The following is a 27,536-nucleotide window of genomic DNA, read 5'->3' as shown; positions in this document are numbered from 1 at the left end:
CCAGTTGGAGAAGGGGGTGCAGATAAGACGGAGAAGGGGCGGGGGGGTGCAATCAATCCATCAATCGCATTTATTGAGCGCTTACTGTGTGCAAAGCACTGTACTAAGCGCTTGGGAAGTACAAGTTGGCAACATATAGAGACGGTCCCTACCCAGCAGTGGGCTCACAGTCTAGAAGAGGGGGGTGCAGGCCAGCCAGTGAACGTGGTTGTAGACAGAGATGGAGAAGGGGGTACAGACCAGATGGAAAAGGGGAGTGCAGACCAGATGGAAAAAGGGGGCGTAGACAGAGAACGTGGAGTGTACACCAGAGGGATAAGGGCGAGTGCAGACCCAAACCGAGAAGGGGGGAGGTGCAGACCCAGACCGAGAAGTTGGGGGTGCAGACCCAAACCGAAAATGGGGGAGGTGCAGAACCAGACCAAGAAGGGGGGGGGGGAGTGCAGACCCAGAGCGAGAAGGGAGAGGTGCAGACACAGACCGAGAATGGGGGGAGCAGACCCAGACCGAGAAGGGGGCGGTGCAGAGCCAGACGAAGAATGGGGGGAGCAGACCCAGACCGAGAAGGGGGGGGTGCAGACCCAGACCGAGAAGGGGAAGGTGCAGACCCTGACCGAGAATGGGGGGGAGCAGACCCAGACCGAGAAGGGGGCGGTGCAGAGCCAGACGAAGAATGGGGGGGAGCAGACCCAGACCGAGAAGGAGGGGGTGCAGACCCAGACTGAGAAGTTGGGGGTGCAGACCCAGACCGAAAAGGGGGGAGGTGCAGACCCAGACCGAGAAGGGGGGAGAGTGCAGACCCAGACCGAGAAGGGGGAGGTGCAGACCCAAACCGAGAATGGGGGGAGCAGACCCAGACCGAGGGGGGGTGTGCAGAGCCAGACCAAGAATGGGGGGAGCAGACCCAAACCGAGAAGGGGGGGTACAGACCCAGACCGAGAAGGGGAGGGGTTGCAGACGCAGACCGAGAAGCAGCATGGCTCAATGGAAAGACCATGAGCTGGCGAGTCAGAGGTCATGGGTTCAAATCCCATCTCTTCCGGTTGTCAGCTGTGTGACCTTGAGCAACTCGCTTAACTTCTCTATGCCTCAGTTATCTCATCTGTAAAATGGGGATGAATACTGTGAGCCCCACATGGGACAACCTGATCACCTTGTATCCCCCCAATGCTTAGAACAGTTCTTTGCACAAAGTAAGAGCTTAACAAATGCCATCATCATTATTATTAAGAGGGCTGCAGAGCAGATGCAGAAGGGTGGTGCAACCAGACTGAGAAGAAAGGTGCAAACCAGACGGAGAAAGGGGTGGGGAGGGTGCAGAGCACACAGTGAATGGGGTTGTAGACAGACAAGGGGGGCTGCAGAACCAGACAGAGAAGGGAGGCTGCAGAACCAGACAGAGAAGGGGGTGCAGACCAGATGCAGAAGGGTGGTGCAACCAGGCAGAGAAGGGGGGTGTAGACCAGACAGAGAAGAGGGGGTATCAACGGAGAAGAGAGGGTATAAACAGAGAAGGGGGGAAGACCAGCCGGAGAAGGGGGGTGCAGAGAAGGAGGGTGTACACCAGACAGAGAAGGGGGGGTGCAGGCCAGGGAAGGCGGGTGCAGACCCAGGCAGAGAAGGGGGGAATGCAGACTCAGACGGAGAAGGGGGGGGGTCTAGACCCAGATGGAGAAGGGGGGTGCAGACCAGACGGTGAAGGGGGTGCAGACCAGACAGATTACAGGGGGTATAAACAAAGAAGGGGGGTATAAACAGAGAAGGGGAGTGCAGACCAGCCGGAGGGGGGCGGGCTGTACACCTGACGGAGAAGACGGGGTGCATGCCAGATGGAGAAGGGGGTGCAGACCTGACGGAGAAGGGGGGGTGCAGACCCAGACGGAGAAGGGGGGGGTCTAGACCCAGACGGAGAAGGGGGGTGCAGACCACTCCGAGAAGGGGAGGTGCAGGCCAGACTGGATGGGGTTGTAGACAGAGAAGGGGGGTGCAGACAGAGAAGGGGGGTGCAGACAGAAGGGGGGTGCAGACAGAAGGGGGTGCGGACCAGAAATAAGAGGGGGTGCAGACCAGACATGAGGGGGGGTGCCAAACCAGATATAGGTAGGGGTTGTGCAGAACCAGACACAGGAAGTGGGGGTGCCGAACCAGACATCGGAGGGGGTGGTGCAGGCCAGATGGAGAAGGGGGGGCTTAGACCCAGACGGAGAAGGGGGGTGCAGACCAGGCGGAGAAAGTGGGGTGCATACCAGACTGAATGGGGTTGTAGACAGAGAAGGGGGCTGCAGAACCAGACAGAGAAGGGGGGTGCAGACAGAGAAGGGGGGTGCAGACCAGACATAGGAGGGGAGGGTGCAGGCCAGCCCGTGAAGGGGGGGTGCAGGCCAGACTGAGAAGAGGGGTGCAAGCCAGACGAAGAAGCGGGGGTGCAGAACAGCCAGTGAATGTGTTTGTAAACCGAGACGGGGGTGTACACTAGATGGAGAAGGGGGCGTAGACAGAGAAGGGGGGTGTACACCAGACGGATAAGGGGAGGGGTGCAGACCGAGAAGGGGGGCTGCAGGCCAGACGGAGAAGGGGGTGGTCTAGACCCAGACGGAGAAAGGGCCCTTCAAGGCCCTACTGAGAGCTCACCTCCTCCAGGAGGCCTTCCCAGACTGAGCCCCCTCCCTCCTCTCCCCCTCCTCCGCCTCTCCATCCCCCCCGCCTTACCTCCTTCCCTTCCCCACAGCACCTGTATATATGTATAGATGTTTGTACATATTTATTACTCTATTTATTTATTTATTTTACTTGAACATATCTATTCTATTTATTTTATTTTGTTAATATGTTTGGTTTTGTTCTCTGTTTCCCCGTTTTAGACTGTGAGCCCACTGTTGGGTAGGGACCGTCTATATATGTTGCCAACTTGTAATTCCCAAGCGCTTAGTACAGTGCTATGCACACAATAAGTGCTCAATACGATTGATTGATTGAGAAGTGGGGGGTGCAGACCCAGACCGAGACGGGGGGAGGTGCAGACCCAAACCAAGAAGGAGGGGTGCAGACCCGGACCGAGAAGGGGGAAGGGCAGACCCAGACCGAGAAGGAGGGAGGGCAGACCCAGACCGAGAAGGAGGGAGTGCAGACCCAGACCGAGAAGTGGGGAGGTGCAGACCCAGACCGAGAAGGGGGGGTGCAGACCCAGACCGAGAAGGGGGGGGTGCAGACCCAGACCGAGAAGGGGAAGGTGCAGAGCCAGACGGAGAATGGGGGGTGCAGACCCAGACCGAGAAGGAGGTGGGGTGCAGACCCAGACTGAGAAGGGGGGGTTGCATAGGTACTCTTCCAAATGCTTAATTCAGTGTTCTGCACACTCCTCTAGGCTGTAAGCTCTTCGTGGGCAGGGAACATGTCTAACAACTCTTTTAGGTTGTTATTTCCCAAGCGCTTAGTACAGTGCTCTTTTTTAAAAAAGGTGTTTGTTACGTGATTACTACTTGTCAGGAACTGTACTAGGTGTTGTGGTAGATACAAGATAGGTTGGACACATTCCCTGTCCCACATGGAGCCCACAATCTTAATCCCCAGTTTACAGATGAGGAAACCAAAGCACAGAGAAGCTAAGCAACTTGCCCAAGGTCACACAGCAGAGAGGTGGAGGAACCCAGGTACTCTGGCTCCCCAGTGCATGCTCTTTCCTCTAGGCCAAGCTGCTTTTCAACCCTTCTCAACTGTTCTGCACACAGTAAACATTCAATAAATATGATTGATTGATAATAGATGACCCTTCCTCATCTTTAGAAAGTGAGAAAAGAATGCTTTACATCCATCTCCAAATACCCACAAAGGTCTCTGGGATGGCTCTTTCCATAACCAGCGAACATAAATCTAATTTTTTTTCTGGAAGGTACATTGGTTCCACAGCTGAACTACTTTCTTGACCACATTCTCCTCATGGCATTTTTCATCTTGGCATTTCTCAGTGTGAAGATGATGGGCTTCTGCATCGGGGTAATCACCGTGTAGAAGACAGGTACTGGTTGTCCTCCGTGTAGGTGGACGAGGGCCACAAATACAGGAAAGTGGCAGGCCCAAAGAATAGGACGACCACGGTGACGTGGGAAGTTCAGGTGGAGAAGGCTTTACGTCTTCCCTTGGCAGACAAGATCTCAAGTTCCTCAGGAAAGCAACGTACGAGGAAACCAAGAGAAAAAAGGAGATTACAGAGATTAAACCGCTATTGACAAGAACTACCACCCCCTTAACGGAGGTTTCCGTGCAGACTAGCTTAAACAAGGTTTGGAGATCCCAGAAATAGTGGTTTATCACATTCGGGCCACAGAAGGGGAGACTGATAACCACAGAAATTTGAACCATGGAGTGAACAAAGCCCCTGCCCATGAACTGAGAGGAGAATCCTCTCCTCAGAGCGCCACCATAGGAGCCCGGGATCCCGATCCTGAGAGGCCCACCCGCCCGACATCACACCGCGCGGCCCTGCTGCTCCCGGTAGGGTCCTCTCTTCCGGACGCCGCCGCGAGGACCGGGGCTCACCAGCTCTCCCTCCCTCCGTCCATCCGTCCCTGAGCTGCCTGCTATCGGTCGCCCATCCCCCGCGACAGGGCTTCTGGCCGTCCCAAACCCGGACATCGGCAACCCCGCCCGAGGACACCGAGGCCCCTGGGCTGCCCCCCCCCCCCCAGCATCACTAGACTCACCCCTCGAAGCCAACTCCAGTCTGTCCAAGTAGGCAACTGGGAGTGTGGGGCATTGTGTCCCCCTGCTTGATCGTGAAACATTGTGTCCTCCTGGTTCCATCCCCCACTACCTCATAGGCGATCTTCTTTGAGGAGCTCCCAGCCCCCCTTCCCGGTCCGGACCTACTGATTCCCCCGCGCCCCCCTCCCTGGGGAAAAAGGCCCTTGTTACCACCGAGTTACTTTAACAACCACCCCATTCGCACCTAGTCAGCCCTCCCATGCTATTTGGCTGCTCACTCTTCTCCCTAGGTATCTCCTCTCCTATGACCTCGCTTAACAGTTCTGCCTTACTCCAGAACTTCCTTCCATAGGACTCCAACCTCCACCACCTCAGAGACATTTTTGCCAAGAGCCCCTAGACTGTCCTTGCCATTTGCCTTTTTGATTTGATTTGATCGACCCATGGACAATTCATCCTTCTGATTTGGGCATCATCTGCCTATTTTATGGTCGCTTCTGCATATTAAATGTTCTCTAGTGGTTCCTTCTCCTCTGCCTTCGAGCATGCCCACTTGTCCCCCATCCTAATAAAAATCCACCTCCCCTTCTAGTTATCACCCTCTCTCCCTCCTACCATTCCTTTCCAAACTCCTAGAATGAGTCGTCTACACCCACTGCCTCGATTCCACAACTCCAATGACCTCTGTGACCCCCTCCAATCTGGCTTCCGTCCCCTACACTCCACCAAAACTGCCCTCTCAAAGGTCACCAATGAACTCCTTCTTGCCAAATCCATCATCTCCTACTCTATCCTAAGCCTCGTCGACCTCTCAGCTGCCTTCAACACTGTGGACAGCCCCCTTCTCCACAACACACTATCCAACCTTGGCTTGACATACTCCGCCCTCTCCTGGCTCTCCTCTTATCTCTCCGGCCGTTCATTCTCAGTCTCTTTTGCAGGCTCCTCCTCCCCCTCCCATCCCCTTACTGTGCGGGTTCCCCAAGGTTCAGTTCTTGGCCCCCTTCTGTTCCCGGTCTACACTCACTCCCTTGGTGACCTCATTCACTTCCACTATCATCTCTACGCTGATGACACCCAAATCTACATCTCTGCCTCTGCTCTCTCCCCCTCCCTCCAGGCTCGCATCTCCTCCTGCCTTCAGGACACCTCCATCTGGATGTCTGCCCACCACCTAAAACTCAACATGTCCAAGACTGAACTCCTTGTCTTCCCTCCCAAACCCTGCCCTCTCCCTGACTTTCCCATCACGGTTCACGGCACTACCATCCTTCCCGTCTCACAAGCCCGCAAACTTGGTGTCATCCTCGACTCCGCTCTTTTATTCACCTCACATATCAAATCTGTCACCAAAACCTGCCGGTCTCACCTCCACAACATCGCCAAGATCCTCCCTGTTCTCTCCATCCAAGCCGCTACCTTGCTGGCTCAATCTCTCATTTTATTCCGACTGGATTACAGCATCAGCCTCCTCTCTGATCTCCCATTCTCCTGTCTCTCCCCACTTCAGTTTATATATCATTCTGCTGCCCGGGTGATCTTTATGCAGAAAAGCTCTGGGCATGTTACTCCCCTCCTAAAAAATCTCCAGTGGGTGCCTGTCAATCTATGAATCAAGCAAAAACTCCTCACTCTCGGCTTTAAGGCTCTCCATCACCTCGCTCCCTCCTACCTCACCTCCCTTCTCTCCTTCTGCAGCCCAGACCACACTCTCTGCTCCTCTGCTGCTAACCTCCTTACTGTGCCTCGTTCTTGCCTGCCCTGCCGTCGAACCTCGGCCCACGTCCTACCCCTGGCCAAGAATGCCCTCCCTCCACACATCTGCCAAACTATCTCTCTTCCTCCCTTCAAAACCTTACTGAGAGCCCACCTCCTCCATGAGGCCTTCCCAGACTGAGTCCCCTTTTTCCTCTCCTCCTCCTCATCATTCCCCTCTGCTCTACCTCCTTCCCCCCCCCCACAGCACTTTTATATATTTGTATAGATTTATTACACTATTTCTTTTACTTGTACATATTTACTACTCTATTTTTTAATGATGTGCATATAGGCATAATTCTATTTATTCTGATGATTTTGACACTTGTCTACATGTTTTGTTTTGTTGTCTGTCTCCCTCTTCTAGACTGTGAGCCCGTTGTTGGGTAGGGACCATCTCTATAAGTTGCCGACTTTTACTTCCCAAGCGCTTAGTACAGTGCTTTGCACACAGTGAGCGCTCAATATATTTTATTAGATGAATTAAACCTTTGATTTGGTCCAAGACGTTCTCAGGGAATTTTTTAAAATTGATAACTCATTTGCTTTCTTTGGATTTTCTGTCCAAATTTTGTTTCCCAAGAAATATTATTCATTGCTCAGATACACACACTACATTGGCTAATGTAGTGGATGAACACATTTAATTATAATAATAATGATAATTATAATTATGGTACTTGTTAAGCACTTCCTATGTGGCAAGCACTGTTCTAAGCACAGGGCTAAAGACAAGGTAGCTAGCATGGACACAGTCCGTGTGTCACATAGGGCTCACACTATTAATCCCCATTTTAAAGATGAGGTAACTGAGGGCCAGAGAAGTTTAGTGCCTTGCCAAAAGTCACACAGTAGACATATGGCAGAGCCAGGATTTGAACCCATTATCCTCTGACTCCTCGGCTCATGTGCTTTCCATTAATTCATGCTGCTAGCATATATTAACAAACATTTTCCAGCATGTGACTAGGATAAATTAGAAGCAGGGAATACAAGAGCTGAAAAGTCATCTTTTTTCAATACTCTGGATTGGTGAAACCTGCGTGTATTTTGTCTTGGTCACCGATCTTTAAATAGGACATGGAGAAGGTAGAGAGGATCCAGAGAAAATCGATAAAAAGTAGGAAGGACAGAGCAAATAAAGCCTTTAAGAAGTATCATGGATTACGTGCAAGCTCATGGGCCTGGGATTCCGAGGACCTGGGTTCTAAGTGGCTCTGCCACTTGATTACTGTGCAACCTTGGGCCAGTCACTTAACTGCTCTATGCCTCAGTCACCTTATCTGTAAAATGGGAAAGAAGAATGTAAGCACTATTTAGGACCTGGATTGTGTCCAAATTAATTACCTTGTAATTACTCCAGAGCTTAATAATAATAATGGCATTTGTTATGAACTTACTATGTGCAAAGCACTGTTCTAAGGGCTGGGGAGCATACAAGGTGATCAGATTGTCCCACGTGGGGCTCACAGTCTTCATCCCCATTTTACAGATGAAGGAACTGAGACACAGAGAAGTTAAATGATTGCCCAAAGTCACACAGCTGACAATTTGCAGAGCCGGGATTTGAACCCATGACCTCTGACTCCCAAGCCCGTGCTCTTTCCATTGAGCCACGTTCTGGCTGGCATATAGTAAGCACTTAGCAAATACCAATAAAATAAAAAATACATTGGAATTATTTATCCTAAAGGGAAAACAGATTGCAGGGTGATTTACGTATTTATTTATGTATGAAAGGCTTTTATGGGGAACATGCTAATTATTACTTCTCCATGATCATAGAGTACTGATGAAATGGAAATAGACTTCAATTAACCTAAGAGAGCACTCAGGAAGATAGAAATGATTTCTTGATGGCAAGGGTGGTTCTGCAATAGACAGGATACTGTGTGAGGTTGAGGAGTATCCACTTCCAGGTATATTTAAATAAACATGGGTAAACATCTGACAAATGACTTAGCCCTTTTGCACTCTAATCATTTTGTTGAAAGTACACTCTGCCATAGTCCCCAGCTTACAGTGATGATTGAAAAGCAGAAGCCGCACAAAACTAATAGATCAAATTGCAAACCCAAATCACTTAGAGGAACAGAGAAAACTCCATCCAAAAACTAAAGACTCTTTCATTCTCCTTGAGTCCCGCCCAATGAAGACATGATGCAATAAGTATTGCTTATATGCCGTTACCTGGAAGTTTTTTTTCAACTTCATTGTTTGCAATCTTCTTGATGATGACAGAATGTTTCGTTGGGAATGATGGATGAACAGCAGTCCTGAGACTCTAAACCGATTTATTATAGTGCTGATACTTTGTGTAGTGCTACTAACATTACTTCTTTCCTGACCGATGTTTTCCCACTGGGGGAGTGAACAAGAAAGTGGTCAGAGATGCTGCACATTGTGAAATGCACTTCAAGCCCTGTCTCCCCCTCTAGACTGTCAGCTCGTTGTGGGCAGGAAATGTGTCTACCAATTCTGTTGCATTGTACTCTCCCAAGTGCTTAGTAGAGTGGCTTAGTGGATGAGAGTACTGGCTTGGGAATCAGAAAGACGTGGGTTCTAATCTTGGCTCTGCCACTCGTTTGCTGTGTGACCTTGGGCAAGTCACTTAACTTCTTTCTGCCTCAGTTAGCTGTGAAATGGGGATTAAGACTGTGACCCTCACATGGGACATGGACCGTGTCCCATCTGAGTAGCTTGTTTCTACCCCAGAACTTAAAACAGTGCTTGTTACATAGTAAGCACTTAACATTCATTCATTCATTCAATCGTATTTATTGAGCGCTTACTGTGTACAGAGTACTGTACTAAGCGCTTGGGAAGCACAAGTTGACAACATATAGAGATGGTCCCTACACAACAACGGGCTCACAGTCTACAAATGTCATCACTACTAGTGAGTGCTCAATAAATGGTGGATTGATTGCTTGATTGCAGGGCCCATCTAGTATTGAGGAGGGAGTCTAAGTGAGGGTGGAAGGTGAAAGATTTGGGGTACTTGTACTTTCATTTGCTCAAAGGAGTCAATTTTTCACTTCTATGTCTACCTTTGTATCACTGAAGCAAAATTCAGGGACATTGTTCAACTCTGTGACATCACTGGAGATCGATTCTCTTATGATGCTTGGTAGATAAAAGATGCTCTTTGGCTCAATGAATTTTGAAACATGCTGCTTTCTCTGAAAAAAAATTACTAAACATCTGCACGTGTCTTTAGGGATGTCCTTCTGTCCCGAGGTGACCCTCGGGTACTGGCCATCTCAAGATCAAAAGCTATCTCGTGACCGCCTGAGCCAGCAGGCGGAACTCGGAAGTGGGGGTGGTATACCGCCCCCATGAACAAATCTGCTAGATTGGCAGCCCAAGCTGGGAATACAGAAGGTGTCCCTCGCCCCCGTGCCAATCAAATTAGGTATGGAGGAGGCGGGGAGGGCAGCGATTGGATAGACTGAGGCTGGGAGCTGGAATGGCCTAGGGGCACAGGCAATAAATACCTGTCGCCTCTGACCTTCCGGGTCAGAACACCAGGACACGCAGCAGCAGGAGCAGCCGCCGCTGCAGCTGCTGCAGTTGCAGCAGCAGCAGCCCACGTGTCTCTCCCTGCCCAGAAGGCCAGATGCCCGCCCTACAACCAGAACCAACACACTGAGGCAAGGGCCGCGGGATGGGTGAGTGTCTCGTGGGTGGGACCCAGGTATCCCGCTGCTGATGGGAATTATGAGTGGATTCCTCCCATGTAGGGAGAGCACATTGTGAGAGCTAGCCGCCCACCACGTGCGCGGGTAATGTAATGAATTCTTCCCATGTGGGAAAGTAAGTGGATTCTTCCCGAGTGGGAAGTGCACATGGGTGAGAGTTAACCAACTCACCCATATGCGATTAACGGATGATTGTGTTCCTCCCGTGTAGGGAAGCTCTAATATTGCTAATTGATTATATTCCTCCCGAAAGGGAAGCTCAATCCATTGCGCCTAAACAATTACATAAATTCAATTCACCTCGCGGAATAAATTTTATATAAATTTAGGCTTTCCGTCCCCGGCCTCTCTCTCTCTCGCCTCGCCAATCACTGAACGAACCTGTCCCCGGACGATGGGTGACACCTTCAAAGGCACAGTTTTATTCACATGAATGTGTGGCTATGGTTTGGTTGGTATAAAAGATCTAAACTTGGTAAACAGAAATGTGCTCATTAAATTCCATAGCAACAACAGGACTGGTAGGCTCAAAGCTTGAAAATGGTACATATTAGCTCATTGCCGACAGGGGAACATGTCTTCCAATTCTGTTGTACTGTACTCCCCCAAGTAGTGAGTACAGTCCTGTGTACACAATGAGTGCTCAATAAATACCACTGACTGATTAAAATTAAACATAAGGAAAACTGACTCATTTGGCAGTTGGTTAGTACATGGGATTCCTTGCTAGAGGAAGTTGTGAAATCTGCAATGTGATATGGAAGGGAAGATTAGGAATATAGAGTGAAGAGTTAGGGAAATTAGGTAGTACACGCTAAGTAATAGAGTGGATGTCATGGAGAACAGCCATTGGATTGGTTTTCTCAAGCTACTTATGGCCACTGTTGAAGACAGTATTCTCAAATGGGGAAGGAGAAGATAACTCCATGGAAAAGGGAGGACCTAGCAATAGGTATCGAGTATGGAACAAGCTATCTTCACCCTTATCCCTGGCTTTCCATATAAGATCAGACTACAAAATAAAAGCTGAGCCAATACTATGAGCCCCATGTGGGACATGGACTGCATCATCATCATCATCATCATCAATCGTATTTATTGAGCGCTTACTATGTGCAGAGCACTGTACTAAGCGCTTGGGAAGTACAAATTGGCAACATATAGAGACAGTCCCTACCCAACAGTGGGCTCACAGTCTAAAACGGGGAGACAGAGAACAAAACCAAACATACTAACAAAATAAAATAAATAGAATAGATATGTACAAGTAAAATAAATAAATAAATAAATAAATAAATAAATAGAGTAATAAATATGTACAAACATATATACATATATACAGGTGCTGTGGGGAAGGGAAGGAGGTAAGATGGGGGGGATGGAGAGGAGATGAGGGGGAGAGGAAGGAAGGGGCTCAGTCTGGGAAGGCCTCCTGGAGGAGGTGAGCTCTCAGCAGGGCCTTGAAGGAAGGAAGAGAGCTAGCTTGGTGGATGGGCAAAGGGAGGGCATTCCAGGCCCGGGGGATGACGTGGGCCAACCTGTCGCTTGTATCTACCCCAGTGCTTAGTACGGTGCCTGTAATATAGTAAGTACTTCATTCATTCATTCATTCAATCTTATTTATTGAGTGCTTACTGTGTGCAGAGCATTGTACTAAGCGCTTGGGAAGTACAAGTTGGCAACATGTAGAGACGGTCCCTACCTAACGGTGGGCTAACAGTTTAGAAGGGAGAGACAGGGAACAAAACAAAACAAATTAAAAAAACTAAAATAAGTAGAATAAATATGTACAAGTAAAATAAATAAATAAGCAGAGTAATAAATGCGTACAAACATATATACATATATACAGGTGCTGTGGAGAAGGGAAGGAGGTAAGGCGGGGGGATGGAGAGGAGGAGGAGGGGGAGAGGAAGGAGGGAGCTCCACCTGGGAAGGTCTCCTGGAGGAGGTGAGCTGGCAGTAGGGCCTTGAAGGTAGGAAGAGAGTTAGCTTCGTGGATGAGGGGAGGGAGGGCATTCCAGGCCAGGGGGATAACGTGGGCCGGGGGTCGACGGCGGGACAGGTGAGAACGAGGCATGGAGATAAGTGGAGGAGATAAGTGGCAGAGGAGCGGAGAGTGTGGGCTGGGCTGTAGGAGAGAAGGGAGGTGAGGTAGGAGGGGGCGAGGTGAGTGAGAGCCTTGAAGCCGAGGGTGAGGAGTTTCTGCCTGATGCTTAGGTTGATTGGTAGCCACTGGAGATTTTTGAGGAGGGGAGTAACATGCCCAGAGCATTTCTGGACAAAGACAATCCTGGCAGCGGCGTGAAGTATGGATTGAAGTGGGGAAAGACAGGAGGATAAGAGATCGGAGAGGAGGCTGATACAGTAATCCAGACGGGATATGATAGCTTGAACGAGCAGGGTAGCGTTTTGGATGGAGAGGAAAGGGCAGATCTTGGCAATGTTGCGGAGGTGAGACCGGCAGGTTATGGTGACGGCTTGGATGTGAGGGGTGAACGAGAGAACGGAGTCGAGGATGACACCAAGGTTGTGGGCTTGTGAGACGGGAAGGATGGTAGTGCTGTCAACAGTGATGGGAAAGTCAGGGGAGAGGTCAGGGTTTGGGAGGGAAGACAAGGAGTTCAGTCTTAGACATGTTGAGTTTTAGGTGGCGGGCCAGATGGAGATGTCCTGAAGGCAGGAGGAGATGCGAGCCTGGAGGGAGGGAGAGAGAGCAGGGGCAGAGATGTAGATTTGGGTGTCATCAGCGTAGAGATGATAGTTGAAGCCATGGGAGCGAATGAGGTCACCAAGGGAGTGAGTGTAAATCGAGAACAGAAGGTGACCAAGAACTGAAGCTTGAGGAACCCCTACAATAAGGGGATGGGAAGGGGAGGAGGAGCCTGCCAAAGAGACTGAGAATGAACGACCGGAGAGATAAGAGGAGAACCAGGAGAGGATGGAGTCTGTGAAGCCAAAGTTGGATAGTGTGTTGAGGAGAAGGGGGTGGTCCACAGTGTCGAAGGCAGCTGAGAGGTCGAGGAGGATTAGGATTGAGTATGAGCCATTGGATTTGGCAAGCAGGAAGTCATTGGTGACCTTTGAGAGGGCAGTTTCCGTGGAATGTAGGGATGTGTGGAATGTGTGGAATGTACTTAATAAATGCCATTAAAAAAAACCAAAGCAACATGACCTAATGGATAGAGCAACAGCCTGGGAGTCAGAGGGACCTGGGTTCTAATCCCAGCTCTGCCACTTGTCTGCTATGTGACCTTGGATAAATCACTTCACTTCTCTGTGGCCCAGTTACCTCATCTGTAAAATTAGGACTGAGACTATGAGCCTCAAATGAGATAAGGACTATGTCCAACCCAGTTTGCTTGTATCTACCCAAGCACTTAGTATAGTGCCTGGCACATGGTAAGTGCTTAAGAAATGCCACAATTATTAGCAACAGCAGTGAGGAGATTCAGATGTTCATCTTGTCCCTGTTTTGGAGTTCTTTCCCCACCAAAGTAGTCATTAATATGCATGATATCATCTAGAAAAACCTCATACTCTGTTAACGCTGATTTCTAATATTGGAGGACTTTGGCTGCAATAACCTGACTACAGAGCAGATTTAAGACTGCTTTGCTACCCAGAACATGCAGACCTCCTCACACTTGGCTTCAAGACTCTCCATCACCTCACCCCCTCCTCCTTCACCTCCCTTTTCTCCCTTTACAGCCCAGCCCACACCCTCCACTCCTCTGCCACTAATCTCCTCACTGGGCCTCGTTCTTGCCTGTCCTGTCATCGACCCCTGGCCCACGTCCTTCCCCTGGCCTGGAATACCCTCCCTCCACACATCTGCCAAACTAGCTCTCTTCCTCCCTTCAAAGCCCTACTGAGAGCTCATCTCCAGGAGGCCTTCCCAGACTGAACCCCCGTTTTCCTCGCCTCGTCCCCATCCCCCCGACTTACCCCCTTCCCCTTCCCACAACACTTGTATATATTTGTACAGATTTATTACTCTATTAATTTTACTTGTACATATTTACTACTCTATTTATTTTGTTAATGATGTGCATATAGCTGTAATTATATTTTTTCTGATGGTTTTGACACCTGTCTACATATTTTGTTTTGTTGTCTGCCTCCCTCTTCTAGACTGTGAGCCCGTTTTGGGGTAGGGACCATCTCTATATGTTGCCAACTTGTACTTCCAAAGCGCTTAGTACAGTGCTCTGCACACAGTAAGCGCTCAATAAATGTGATTGATTGAATGAATGAATGAATGAATAATTGAGAAAAGAAGTCTGGCCAGGATCCAAATGGGAGCTCTACAGAAAGCTTGGAGAACGGGACTGAAAGTGAAAAACTTGTTCAGGGAAGTAGTGAAAGGGAAGAGAGGAAGGTTGTCTGTATCCTGAGAACGTGCTAAATTTTCCCTTTGAAGATTGAATGCCAAGAGTCACCACTCTCCCAAGTAGCAGAATGCAGAACCATGCATTACTGGACTAAATAGAGCAAGTTTGAGGAAACTCATGCTGCGTAGGATCTTCACAAGAAGTAGACTGAAAGGAGAGGGTAATAGAGAGAGGAAGAAGAATTGAGGGAAAGGACAAAAAGAATTAGGCTGAAAATCATGCTGGTCTCCATCTCCCCTGAACAGCCAGCATGACCTAGTTGAAAGAGCATGGACCTGGGAGTGAGAGGACCTGGGTTCTAATCCCAGCTCTGCAACAAGTCTGCTGTATATCACTGAACAACCTCATCCAGAATATGGGAATTAAGACTTTTAGCCCTATTTGGGACAGGGGCTCTGTCCAACACAATTACCTTGTACATACTCCAGCAGTTAGTCCAGTCCCTGGAAAATAGTAAGTGCTTAACAAATGCCACTAAAAAAAAGAAAATTGCAAAGAAGGCCCAGGAGAAAAATCACACAGCCACGATAATTACTATAACTTATTTTTTATACCGGAAACGGAGGCACAAATAATTTCAGTGACTTTCCCTGGGTCACATAGAAGGCGAGCACCAGAACCACTTCATTACCTTCAATATTAACTTCAGCTTCATTCATTGTCAGCCCGTCTTTGAAGGAAGTCCAAGGCGACAGACAAAATGATGGGAAGCTTTTTTTTTAGCGCTTGGAGTCATGGCTTTGAGTCATTTCAGTAAGATTTTAGGTAGATCCAGGACTCTGGGAAAGAATGCAAAATAAGAACACGCTACTGTGAGTGAGGTGCAATAAATCCTAATGCTAATCATGCAATCTGTGGTATATCTTCAAATCAGTGTCTAAAACTGAATTTGGCCAAATGCCACAAGAGAGCAGGCTTGTTGTGCTCTGGGGTGTCCCACTGTGATCAATAATGTTGGTTATTTCCAGGATCCAGTCTCCAGGGACCCAAAATGAAACATGAAAACACCTGCATTTTCCAGAAGAGCAGCATTCCAAATCAGAGAACTGACTGAATGCTTTCCATTCAGCTTTTTATGTTTCAAGCATTGAAAGCATTCAAGCATTGAAGCATTGCAGAGAAGCAGCGTGGCTCAGTGGAAAGAGCCCGGGCTTTGGAGTCAGAGGTCATGGTTTCGAATCCCGGCTCTGCCACATCTGTTGTGTGACCTTGGGCAAGTCACTTAACTTCTCTGAGCCTCAGTTACCTCATCTGTAAAAATGGGGATTAAGACTGTGAGCCCCACGGGGGACAACTTGATCATATTGTATCCCCCCAGCGCTTAGAACAGTGCTTTGCACATAGTAAGCGCTTAACAAATGCCATTATCACTATTATTATTATTGGGAATGAATGTGACTTTCCCAGGATAAGGCGACCCTTTAATTCTTGTCTCCAGGTAGATGGAGTGGAATCTTTGAACTTGGGACCACTGGGTTTCTCCTCCTTCTTGTACTTGAACTCAATCAATCAATCAATCAATCAATCAATCGTATTTATTGAGCGCTTACTATGTGCAGAGCACTGTACTAAGCGCTTGGGAAGTACAAATTGGCAACACATAGAGACAGTCCCTACCCAACAGTGGGCTCACAGTCTAAAAGGGGGAGACAGAGAACAGAACCAAACATACCAACAAAATAAAATAAATAGGATAGAAATGTACAAGTAAAATAAATAAATAAATAAATAAATAGAGTAATAAATATGTACAACCATATATACATATATACAGGTGCTGTGGGGAAGGGAAGGAGGTAAGATGGGGGGATGGAGAGGGGGACGAGGGGGAGAGGAAGGAAGGGGCTCAGTCTGGGAAGGCCTCCTGGACTCACCTTGGCTCCTTCTTCCTCCTGGTAGTGGGGCGATAAAGTGGGGTGTGTATGTAGTTGGCATTGTCTCCGTGGAGAAGCCGTGAGGTCTGGTGGATAGAGCAAGGTCAGAAGGACCTGGGTTCTAATCGGTATCTACAATGTGTCCACTTGTGACCTTGGATAAGTCACTTAACTTCTCTGTGCCTCAGTTACCTCATCTATAAAATGGTGGTTTATACTGTGAACTCCATGTGGGACAAGGACTGTGTAAAACCTGATTTGCTTCTAGTAGTTCAATCTTATTAATTGAGGGCTTAATGTGTGTACAGCACTGAATTAATCTCTTGGAAAGTACTATACAGCAATAAAGAGAGACTATCCTTGTCCACAACAGGCTTACAGTCTGGGGCTGGAAGGTTGGGGAGGGAGAGAAAGACATCAAAACAACTAAACAGGCACCAATATAAATAGAATATAAAATATAAATTAATATAATATATATATGTATATATATATAAGTATTGTGGGGCAGGGAGAGGGGGAAGACCGAAGAGAGTGAGTCAAGGTGGCGTGGAAGGGAGGGGAAGCTGAGGAAAAGGGGGCTTAGTCTGGGAAGGCCTCTTGGAGGAGGTATACATTTATTAGGGTTTAGAAGGGAGGAAGAATTATTGTTTGGTGGATTTGAGGATGGAGGGCACAGAAGTATGATGCGGGCCAGGGGCTGGTGGCAAGACAGGCAAGATCAAGGAACAGTGAAAAGGTTAGCACCAGAGGAGTGGAGTGTGGAGGCTGAGATGTAGAAGGAGAGAAGGGAGGTGAGGTAAGAAGGGGCAAAGTGATGGAGAACTATGAAGCCAATAGTGAGGAGTTTTGTTGAATATGGAGGTTGATAGGCAACCACTGGAGATCTTTGAGGAGGTGGGGTGAGATGCCCTGAACTTTTCTGTAGAAAGTTAATCCGGGCAGTGGAGTGGGTAGAGGCAAGAAGTTAGGAGGTCAGAAAGGAGTCTGATGCAGTAATCCAGTTGGGGTAGGATGAGTGATTGTACTACTATGGTAGTGTTACTTAGCCCAGTACTCCTAAACAGGGCACAAAATCTGATGACTGTAAAGAAAGCCTCCATATTGACAAAGGAGTCAGGTACCATTTTTTCTTCTGAACTGTTTTATTCAGAGTCCACTGTTAAACTACAGTGCCTCAAAGACAAATGTTAAAGAGAATTAATGACTGACCAAAAGTAGGTACCAAATTGCAGTGTCACCTCACCCAGCATTTCCAGTAGGCCTGGATGCTTTTTTATGGCATTCGTTAAGTGCTTACTATGTGTGAGGCACTGTTATAAGTGCCAGGTTAAATACAAGTTTATCACGTTGGAAAGAGACACTGAGCCCACGGGGCTCACAGTCTATATTGGAGGGAGGAGCATTTAATCCCCATTTTCCAGTTGAGGTAAGAGAGCCACATAGAAGTTAAGTGACTTACCCAAGGTTGCATATTGTCCTCTCCATTTTAAGTGGGTCTCTGAAAAGCACCTTGTATCTGCCTAAAAATTCTACCGGTGAAGTTGAAAGTAGAAGGGGCTTTCAAAAATTGTAGTCATTAGAGTAATCCTTAAGAGATTTTTGTCTCTGTGATCAAGCCCTTGGGAAAATAGGACTGAGGAAAACATACATCTGATGAGATTTCTCAGAAGACAGGTTTCCGGAAATACCTACCTCTTATTTCTCAGTTTGGTTGACACATCCTGAAATCTTCTGTATTGTTAGGTTTAATTTCCCCACCTGTTCAGGGAACAAATATCTATTTACTGGGAAAGGATGGGAGAAGTTTCTTCTTTGAAACTTCACCTCCTCTAGTTTTCTTTTCTATTAGTTTCAGGTGCCTTCAAAACCATGGGTTTCTTGCTTCTGCTTAGTGCATCAAAACCCCTGATAATCATATTTTGATGATAAGAAGCAGCATGGCGTAGTGGATAGAACGGAGGCCTGGAAGTCAGAAGGTCATAGGTTACTATTCTATTTATTTTGTTAATGATTGCATTTAGCTTTAATTCTATTTTTCTGACGACTTGAAACCTGTCCACATGTTTTGTTTTGTTGTCTGTCTTCCCTTTCTAGACTGTGAGCCCATTGTTGGGTAGGAACTGTCACTATATGTTGCCAACTTGTACTTCCCAAGCGCTTAGTACAGTGTTGTGCACACTGTAAGCGTTCAGTAAATATGACTGACTGAATGAATGGGTTGTAATCCTGGCTCAGCCACTTGTTTGCTATGTGACATTAGGTAAGTCACTTCACTTCTCTGTGCCTTATTTCCTCATCGGGAAAATGGGGATTGAGACTGTGAGCCTCACCTGGGACAGGAGCTCTGTCCAACTCGATTTCTTTGTATCCACTCAACTATTTATAAAGTGCCCGGCACGTAGCAAGTGCTTAACAAATACCATCATTATTATTCTGTGCCTCAAGGGCAATATGTCAAATATCATTTTCATGTTCTCTTACTAGAAAAGGATAAGAAATGATTCTTTGGTCATCCATCCCTGAAGAATGAATCAGTGACTTGGTTCACCCACTTTCAAGTGCACCAGGAAAATGGAGAAGGAAAATTGCTCTATAGTGATTGAATTCATTCTCCTTGGATTCTCAGATCACCCTGAACTGCAGCTCTTCCTCTTCCTGGAATTCTTAGTCATGTATGGGATCATGGTGGTTTGGCATCTGGGCACAATTGTTCTGATCAAGATATGATCAAGCTCCCAACTTCATACACCCATGTACTTTTTCCTCAGTCATCTGCTATTTGTGGATCTCTGCTATTCCACCACTATCGTGTCTAAGATGCTGACCAACATCTTAACACAGGAACGCACCATTTCCTACCCAGGACGTTTGGTACAGTTTTACTTGTTCTGCTCTTTTGTGGTCACTAAGTTCATCTTTGGTTGGTTTTATTTTTTAATGGTATTTATTAGTCTCTCTCTATGCATCAAGCACCGTGATTAGAACTAGGACAAATCCAACTTAATCATACCAGACACAGCAAGGTGTAGTGGCTAGAGCACAGACCTGGGATGCAGAAGGTCATGGGTTCTAATCCTGACTCTATCAGTTTTCAGCTGTGTGACCATGGGCAAGTCACTTAACTTCTCTGTGCCTAAGTAACCTCATCTGTAACATAATAATAACAATAATGACAGCATTTACTAAGTGCTCACTATGTGCAAAGCACTGTTCTAAGCACTGGGGTGGTTACAAGGTGATCAGGTTTTCCCAAGGAAATGAGGTAGCTGAGGCATAGAGAAGTTAAGTGACTTGTCCAAAGTCACACAGCTGGCAACTGGTGGAGCTGGGATTTGATCCCATGACCTCTGACTCCAAAGCCCGTGCTCCTTTCACTGAGCCATGTTGCTTCTCTAATGAAGATTGAGATTGTGAACCCCACGTGGGACAGGGGACTGTGTCCAACCCAATTTGTTTGTATCCATGCCAGTGCTTAGTACAGTGCCTGGCATATAGTAAGTACTTAACAAATGACATTATTATTATTATTACATGGGGCTCACAGCTAAGAAGAAATGATAACAGGTATTTTATCCCCACTTTACAGATGAGGGAACTGAGACTCAGAAGTAAAGTGACTTGTCCAACAACACATAGCAGGCAAGTGGCAGAGTTAGGATGAGAATTAATCAATCAAGCATAATTACTGAGCTCTTACTGTGTGCTGAGCACCGTACTACGTGCTTGGAAGAGTACAATATAACAGAGTTGGTTGACAAGTTCCATTCATTCATTAATTCAATTGTATTTATTGAGCACTTACTGTGTACAAAGCAATCTACTAAGGGCTTGGGAGAGTACAATATAGCAATAAACATACACATTCTTCACCCACAACGAGCTTACCCTGTAGACTCTAGAACCCAGGTGTTCAGTTCTCTTTCCACTAAACCACGTTTTGTGTAGGGAAGCAGCCTGGTGAAGTGGATAAAGCACACATCTGGGCGTCAGAAGATCATGGGTACTAATCCTGGCTCTGCCACTTGTCTGCGGTATGTCCTTGGGCAAGTCACTTAACTTCCCTGTCCCTCAGTTATCTCATCTGTAAAATGGGGATGGAGACGGTGAGCCCCACGTGGTACAGGGGAACTGTGTCCAACCTGATTTGCTTATATATATCCCAGCACGTAGTACAGTGCCTGGCACATAGTAAGCATTTAACAAATGCTATGATTATTATTCTTATTATTAAGTTTCCTGTGTGTACAGTGATGCATAGCCTTGGTTTTCTTCAGGCTAATAATCAGTCCATAATACCGGGCCAATTCTCCAAATTAATTCTGCTGTGTGCTGACTCATAGTCTATTATTACCTTGGCCAGTTGAGAACTTTCACAATGATATTGTTTCCAGTTATAGGCAGTAGGGTTGGCATACTGTAGCTGCTTCCTTTTAAACTGCCTCATCAAAGTCTCTGTCTGCTCACTCCTGCCCACACTGTGTTAACACAGCATTACAAAAAAAATTAGGCTTTTGCCTATTAAATCAATGATACCATGAGTAAGAGAGTAAAGACAATATTTCTAATGTCCTTGCAAATGAAAGAAAGTGAGTTTAGAGGAACAATAAGGTATTCTAAAACGGTCGAGGGTTTCTATCTCATACCTACTTGTGATCAGCATCTCAGAGAACATCAGTATCATCAGTAACATTGAACAAGTCAATCCCTCAGTTGTTGTTTTGCAAAGCATCCTGTTTTCCCCAACCATCGCCATTAACATGGTGCCTCTGGTTGTATTTTGGGGTCTTTTCCAGAGAAAGTCTCAGATTACAGAATGAAAAATGTCTAGAAGACATTCCCTTTACTCATCATCGGGACATCACGGATGAGTCAGATCAGCACCTAGACCAAGACACCAGTTTTCACTCCAGGATTCTTCTCAGGGCATTTTTTTACCTCCCGGTTCCTCAGGCTATAGATCAGAGGGCTTAACATGGGGATCACGGACATCACCGATTCCCGATCCAGCACTGAGCTGGAGCTGGGTAGCAAGTACACGAAGATCAGCATCCTGTACAATAGAACGACTGCTGTCAGGTGGGAGGTTCAGGTAGACAAGGCTTTGCGTCTGCCCTCGGCCGAGTGGATCCTCAGGATGGTCACAAGGATGAGCAAGTAAGAGAAAAGATGGTCAAAAGCGAGACTACCAATTCCAAACTCCCTAGGGCAAAAATCAGGATTTCGATGATTCGGTGTCAGAGCAGGAGAGGGCTAATAGAGGAGGGATATCACAGAAGTAATGGTGGATGATGCTGGAGTGGCAGAAGGATAGCTGGAAGATAAAGCTGGTGTGAATCAGAGAGCTCAGGCTCCCTCCTAAAAAGGAACCCGCCACCGGTAGGAAGCATGTCTGCCTCGACACCATCGCTGGGTAAAGCAGAGGGTTGCAGATGGCAGTGTAATGGTCATAAGCCATGACGGCCAGGAGCAGGATATCCATTGTGCTGAAAATGATGAAGAAGCAAAACTGGGTAGCACATCCACTGAGTGAAATGGTTTTCTTTTCACTAAGAACTTCACCAGCATCTTGGGGGCGATGGTCAAGGAGTAGCAGGCATCCACACAGGATAAGTTACTGAGGAAGAAGTACATTGGGGTGTGGAGTTGGGATTCCACTCTGACTAATCCCGTCATCCCCAGATTCCCCATTAATGTGATGAGATTAATGCCGAGAAATAGCACAAAAAGTATTCTCTTCAGCATCAGGGACTCGGTGAATCCCATAAGAATGAACTCCCTCAGAAGTGTGTAATTTTCCTCAGCCATTCAGAAGCTGCGATCTGTTGGAACAAATATAAAGGTAATAATAATAATTATGGCAATTGTTGAGCACATACTATATACCAAGCTCTGTTCTAAGCGCTGGGGTAGATGCAGGGTAATCAGGTTGTCCCACGTTGGGCTCACAATTTTAATCCCTATTTTACAGATGAAGTACAAAGAAATTTAGTGATTTGCCCAAGGTCACACAGCAGAAGATTGCCACCTAGTGGAAACATATTATATTGTTATGCTGTACTCTCCCAAGTGCTTAATACAGTGCCCTGCTCACAGTAAGCACTCAATAAATTCCATTTATTAATCAAAATGGAAATTGAGATTCTAGAAAGGTGAAAAAGGAGGAATGCCCCAAGGAAAAATAAAAAGAAGTGACAAAACCTCAATTTTATTCGTTCGAGATGGGTAGTGCATACAGAGGACCTGGGTTCTAATTCTGACTGTCATCTGACTGCTGTATGACCTTGGATAAGTCACTTAACTTCTCTGTCACAGTTCCTCATCTGTAAAGCTGTAGAGCAGGAAGTAATATTGTTCCCTCTCAGGATAATCTGTTCCCTAATTAATAACGAGATCACATGGATCTAGGCAGGGAGGAATTCTGGTTAGAAGTGGTAGAGCTTTTGTGGATCGCGGTTTCCCTAGGGCATTTTTCCAACCACCTTGCCATACTTACCTGGAAATGGGGTGACACATTTTTGTATTAGCCAAAAGTTGGAGGCTGCTTTGGGGGACAGCATAGAATCTTCTAGAACACCCTTCTTCAAAGGACTTACTCCATCTCAAATCTCGCTGTGGCAAACCTATTGAGAGAATGAAATATTTTCACAATATCTGGGCACATCCATATAGCGTCATTTGTATATTCCTTTGAACATTCAGAGAATTATCATGGCCTAATGGATTGAGCACAGGCCTGGGAGTCAGAAGGACCTGGATTCGATTCCTAGCTCTGCCTTTTGTTAAGGCCGGATGACTTTGGGCAAATCACTTCACTTTCTCTGTTCCTCGGTTACCACATCCGTAAAAGGGGGATTAAGACTGTGAGCCCTATCCAACCAGAACTTAGTACCGTACCTGGCACGTAGTGAGTGCTTAACAAATGCCATAAAAACAACCCACAAAAACCAAAATTCAATATATTTACATTAAATTTATTTCTTTTGAATCTCCATCTCCTCCATTAGAGTGTTAGCTCCTCGTGGACAGGTACTTTGCCTTGTGCTTCTGGTATGCTTTCCCAAGGGCTTAGTACAGTGCATTGTACTCAGTAGGCTCTTAATAAATACCATTATTACTCCTACGAAGAATAATTATAACAACAACAATTATAATAATAATAATTGTGACATTCATTAAGCACTCACTACATATCAGGTGCAGTACTAAGTGTTGGGGTAACTATAAGATACTGTAAATATCTTATATGTAAATATAAGATAATCAGGTCGGACACAGTCCCTGTCCTACATGGGGATCACAGCCTAAGTAGGAGGGAGTACAGACACTGAATCCCCATTTTGCAGGTGAAGATACTGAGGCACAGAGACATTAAGTGACTTGGCCTGGCTCATAGTGCAGGCAAGTGGCACAGCCAGGATTAGAACCCATGTTCTCTGATTCCCAGGCCCATATTCTTCCCACTATATCACGCTGCTTTTCCAAGTGAGACTGAGGGCAGTCAACTTTCATCCTAATCTAAATATGTATAGTAACTATAGATAGAAAGCCATATACTTAAACTAGTATAGTATACTATAGTATGCTAGTATTGAATACTATAGTATACAATATAGCATACTAGTAAAGTATAGTAAATCTATAGTAACTGACCAACTCTCTATGTAGTTATAAGACACGATCCTACTAGAGGAGACCCACACAGCTTTCAGAGCATTATATGACCCATAGCCAAATGGAAAAAGGTGGTCCTGAACACAGAGATCCTGAAACACAATCAGCCACAAAGCTCATCATTAGGAAAATGATTTATTGATTGTATATTCTGCAGAGAGTGCTGAAGTAGACACATGGGGATATGGCAAAAGTGACTAAGCACTGGCCCAACCTTAAGGAGTTTTCAGTTTGGCAGAGAAAGAATAAAAATAACAGTGCCACATTATAAATTCAACTCTATTCAATGCAAGACACACATTTCACCTAGTGAAGCCCTTCAGTGGAGCAATTTGAGACTATCCCCTTTTCTCAACTGGCATTTCTATTATCGCAGTCTAGTACATGGTAGAGAATCCCAACTTAAAAATGTTTATGAGCTTTCTGCCCCTGCAGGGAGTTAGGGTTTGAGTAAGAGAACTAACATTCAGGAAGGCATTAGGTTAAGGCAGGTACCTGCTCCAGTCCTATTGTGGAACATATTACTTTATTAATGGGTAAGCCTTTTGAAATGGGGTTTGTTAGGGAAGATAATTTTCTGTGCAGTAAAGCATTTCTGGAGGTGAAGACAATTAATTTAGGTAACGTTCTTCCTCCTGAGCAGAAAATTCAGTCATTCAGTCGTGTTTACTGAGCACTACCTGTGTGCAGAGCACTGTACTAAGTGCTTGGGAGAGTATAACATAACAGTATAGTCCAATCATACCACCTTAGCACAAAAGTAGAATTTCCCCAAGTGAATGAGAATCACACAGAATATAACACACACCAGATAATAGTCCAAGAGGTTAATCGCATTCCCCAAGTCAATCAATAGATGGTATTTATTCATTCATTCAATCGTATTTATTGAGTGCTTACTGTGTGCAATGCACTGTATTAAGCCCTTGAGAGAGCACAATAAAGTTGATAGACATGTTCACCGCCCACAAAGAGCCTACGGTCTAAAAATGGAGGCAAATCCACTTTCACTTTCCATTAAGGATTAATGAAAAGCAAATCAGTCATATATGGAATACACGGAGTCTGGGGACCTTGTTTCCATTGAATATTGTCGATTCAGCATGCTGGACATTGAAGGGATATTTCAACTTGTTAATTAGGTTCAGTCAGAATTCGCTTTCCCTTCCTCGGAGTGGACTCCCAGTGAAGGAATGTCGCTAATTAAGTTTACCTTCTGAAGACACCTTTCTACACCAGACCTTTTTCATGACATTTTTCATCTCTGTGTTTCTCAGTGAGTAAATTAAAGGATTGAACAAGGGTGGGATGATTGTGTAAAAGAGGGAAAACACCTTTTCCTCAGAGTAGCTGGAGGGGGGCCGCAGGTAGGTGAAGATGGAAGGCATGAAGAATAGGATGACCACTGCGATGTGAGACCCGCAGGTGGAGAGGGCTTTGCGGTGCCCTTCTGCTGAATGGGTTTTTGGGGAAAACAATGTGATGACATAGGAAACCAACGAGATGATGAAAGTGGCCAAGGGCACCATCCCCGAATTTGCCACAAGCAGGGTGCCCACAAGGTAGGTATCCATGCAGGTGATGTTCAGCAAGGGAGAAATTTCACAGAAGTAGTGATCACCCTCATTAAGACCACAGAAGAGCAACTGAAAAACGATGAACAATCAGGGAAATGTGTGGATGGAATCACCCACCCAGGAAACCAAGATCAGGAGTTTGCATTTTTTCCTACTCATGATGACCACATAGTGTAGAGGTCTGCAGATGGCCACATATCAGTCAAAGGCCACTGCCGGAAGAATGAAGACCTGGATGCACATAAAGAAGGGCGTGCTTAAGAGTTGCAACATGCCATTGTCGAAAGTAATGACTTTTGTTTGAGCGAGTAAGTCCTGGATCAGTATGGGGGTAACTGTAGAAGTATAGCACACGTCTATAGAAGACAAGTGTGCCAGGAAATAATACATATGTTCTAATTCCAGCTCCACCACTTGTCAGCTGTGTGATTTTGGGCAAGTCACTTAACTTCTCTGTGCCTCATTTACCTCATCTATAAAATAGATGAGGTATAGGGATTAAGATTGTGAGTCTCACGCAGGACAGCCTGATCACCTTGTATCCCCCCAGTGCTTAGAGCAGTGCTTTGCACATAGGAATCACTTAACAAATACCATGATGATGATGATGATATGTTGGTTGATAAGACGGCTGCATCTAACGGTGATGAGAATGAGAAGATTTCCCATTAAGAGTACAATGCAACAGAACGAAAACAGCACAAAGCAAAATATCTGAACGTTCTGATCTTGCATAAGTCCCAAGAGAATGAATTCTGTGATGTTTTTCTTATTTCCCATTTAGTTTTTCAAGTGGTGAAAACACACCAAGAACTTTGTGCCTGAAATGATTAAAAACATGGTTTATTGAGATTTAACTATATTGATCCAAGAGCCCAGCCTCTCTAAACATTAATTTGGTTGATCAGTAAAAAGAGTTGAAGGGCTCTGAAATACAAACTCCAGATTCTGATTCCCTCAAGAGTTTCCTCTACCCTTCCCAAAATCCATATTCATTAGGGTTGTTGGAGGAAACCTGAAAAAAGTGAGAAAGTAATGACTGTGGGTCCAGAGTTGCCTTGAGAAAAGGTTTAATTTATTTTGAACATCTCCATCCAGGTAAATATTCACAATTGTGCCTCCCCTTTCCCAGGTAGTGTATCTGGAAAGATTATCTCTCTGACAGAGGTGATCAGTGTAGTCGATCAGAATTGTAAAAGCTCTGTTTTGAACCAAAGTCTTATTAAACCTTGATTATTATGGTATTTTCCATTAGGGCCATCTTGAAATTAAGAAATTTAGATACATAGAATTAATATGAAGAGAAAGAGGCAGAAAGACAGAGAGGGGTGCACATCCTTCGACTTGTCTAAGTTTTTACAACTGACAGAAGATAGTAGATGCTTCCTAATTTGGATTCGGCTGAATGCACTTGATTTCTTCCATTGCTATTTCAATTCAGGTTTCTTCCATATTCTCCGAGAAAAGCACTGTGGTAACTAACACCTACCCTCCCTCCCCCGTGGGTCCCTGCTCCCAGCCTGATCTGTGCACCAGGATACAAGCGACTCCTGCATTCTCTCAGATCCCTCCATCACTACTGGGAAAAGCACATGGTAACTCCCACCTTCCCTCCCTCCACCGAGGGTCCTTACTCTCAGCATTATCTCCTCGCACCAGGATGGGGATAAAAGCTTCCCCTGCTCTCATCCCATTCCTCCATTGCCACAGAGAAAAGCTTCCAGGGTAACTGCTCCTTTCCCTTCCACCATCCAGGATCCCGACTCCTGGCATATTCCATACACACCGGGCCATGGATAAAAGCTGTTCCTTCCATCACCTCCGAGACTTGGAGATTATTTTGTTTATCCTTTTATG

General features: G+C 46.2%; 1 pseudogene; it reads right to left on the bottom strand.

The window, feature by feature from the left end:
• Positions 1–21,643: 21,643 nt before the first annotated feature.
• On the bottom strand, positions 21,644–26,459 carry LOC119924033 (annotated as a pseudogene).
• Between the last annotated feature and the right edge of the window lie 1,077 nt (positions 26,460–27,536).

The sequence above is a fragment of the Tachyglossus aculeatus genome, unplaced genomic scaffold (genome assembly GCF_015852505.1).
Source record: "Tachyglossus aculeatus isolate mTacAcu1 unplaced genomic scaffold, mTacAcu1.pri scaffold_78_arrow_ctg1, whole genome shotgun sequence".
Taxonomy (NCBI): Eukaryota; Metazoa; Chordata; class Mammalia; order Monotremata; family Tachyglossidae; genus Tachyglossus; species Tachyglossus aculeatus.
The sequence above is the reverse complement of the archived record's forward strand: the minus strand, read 5'-3'. Positions and strand labels throughout refer to the sequence as shown.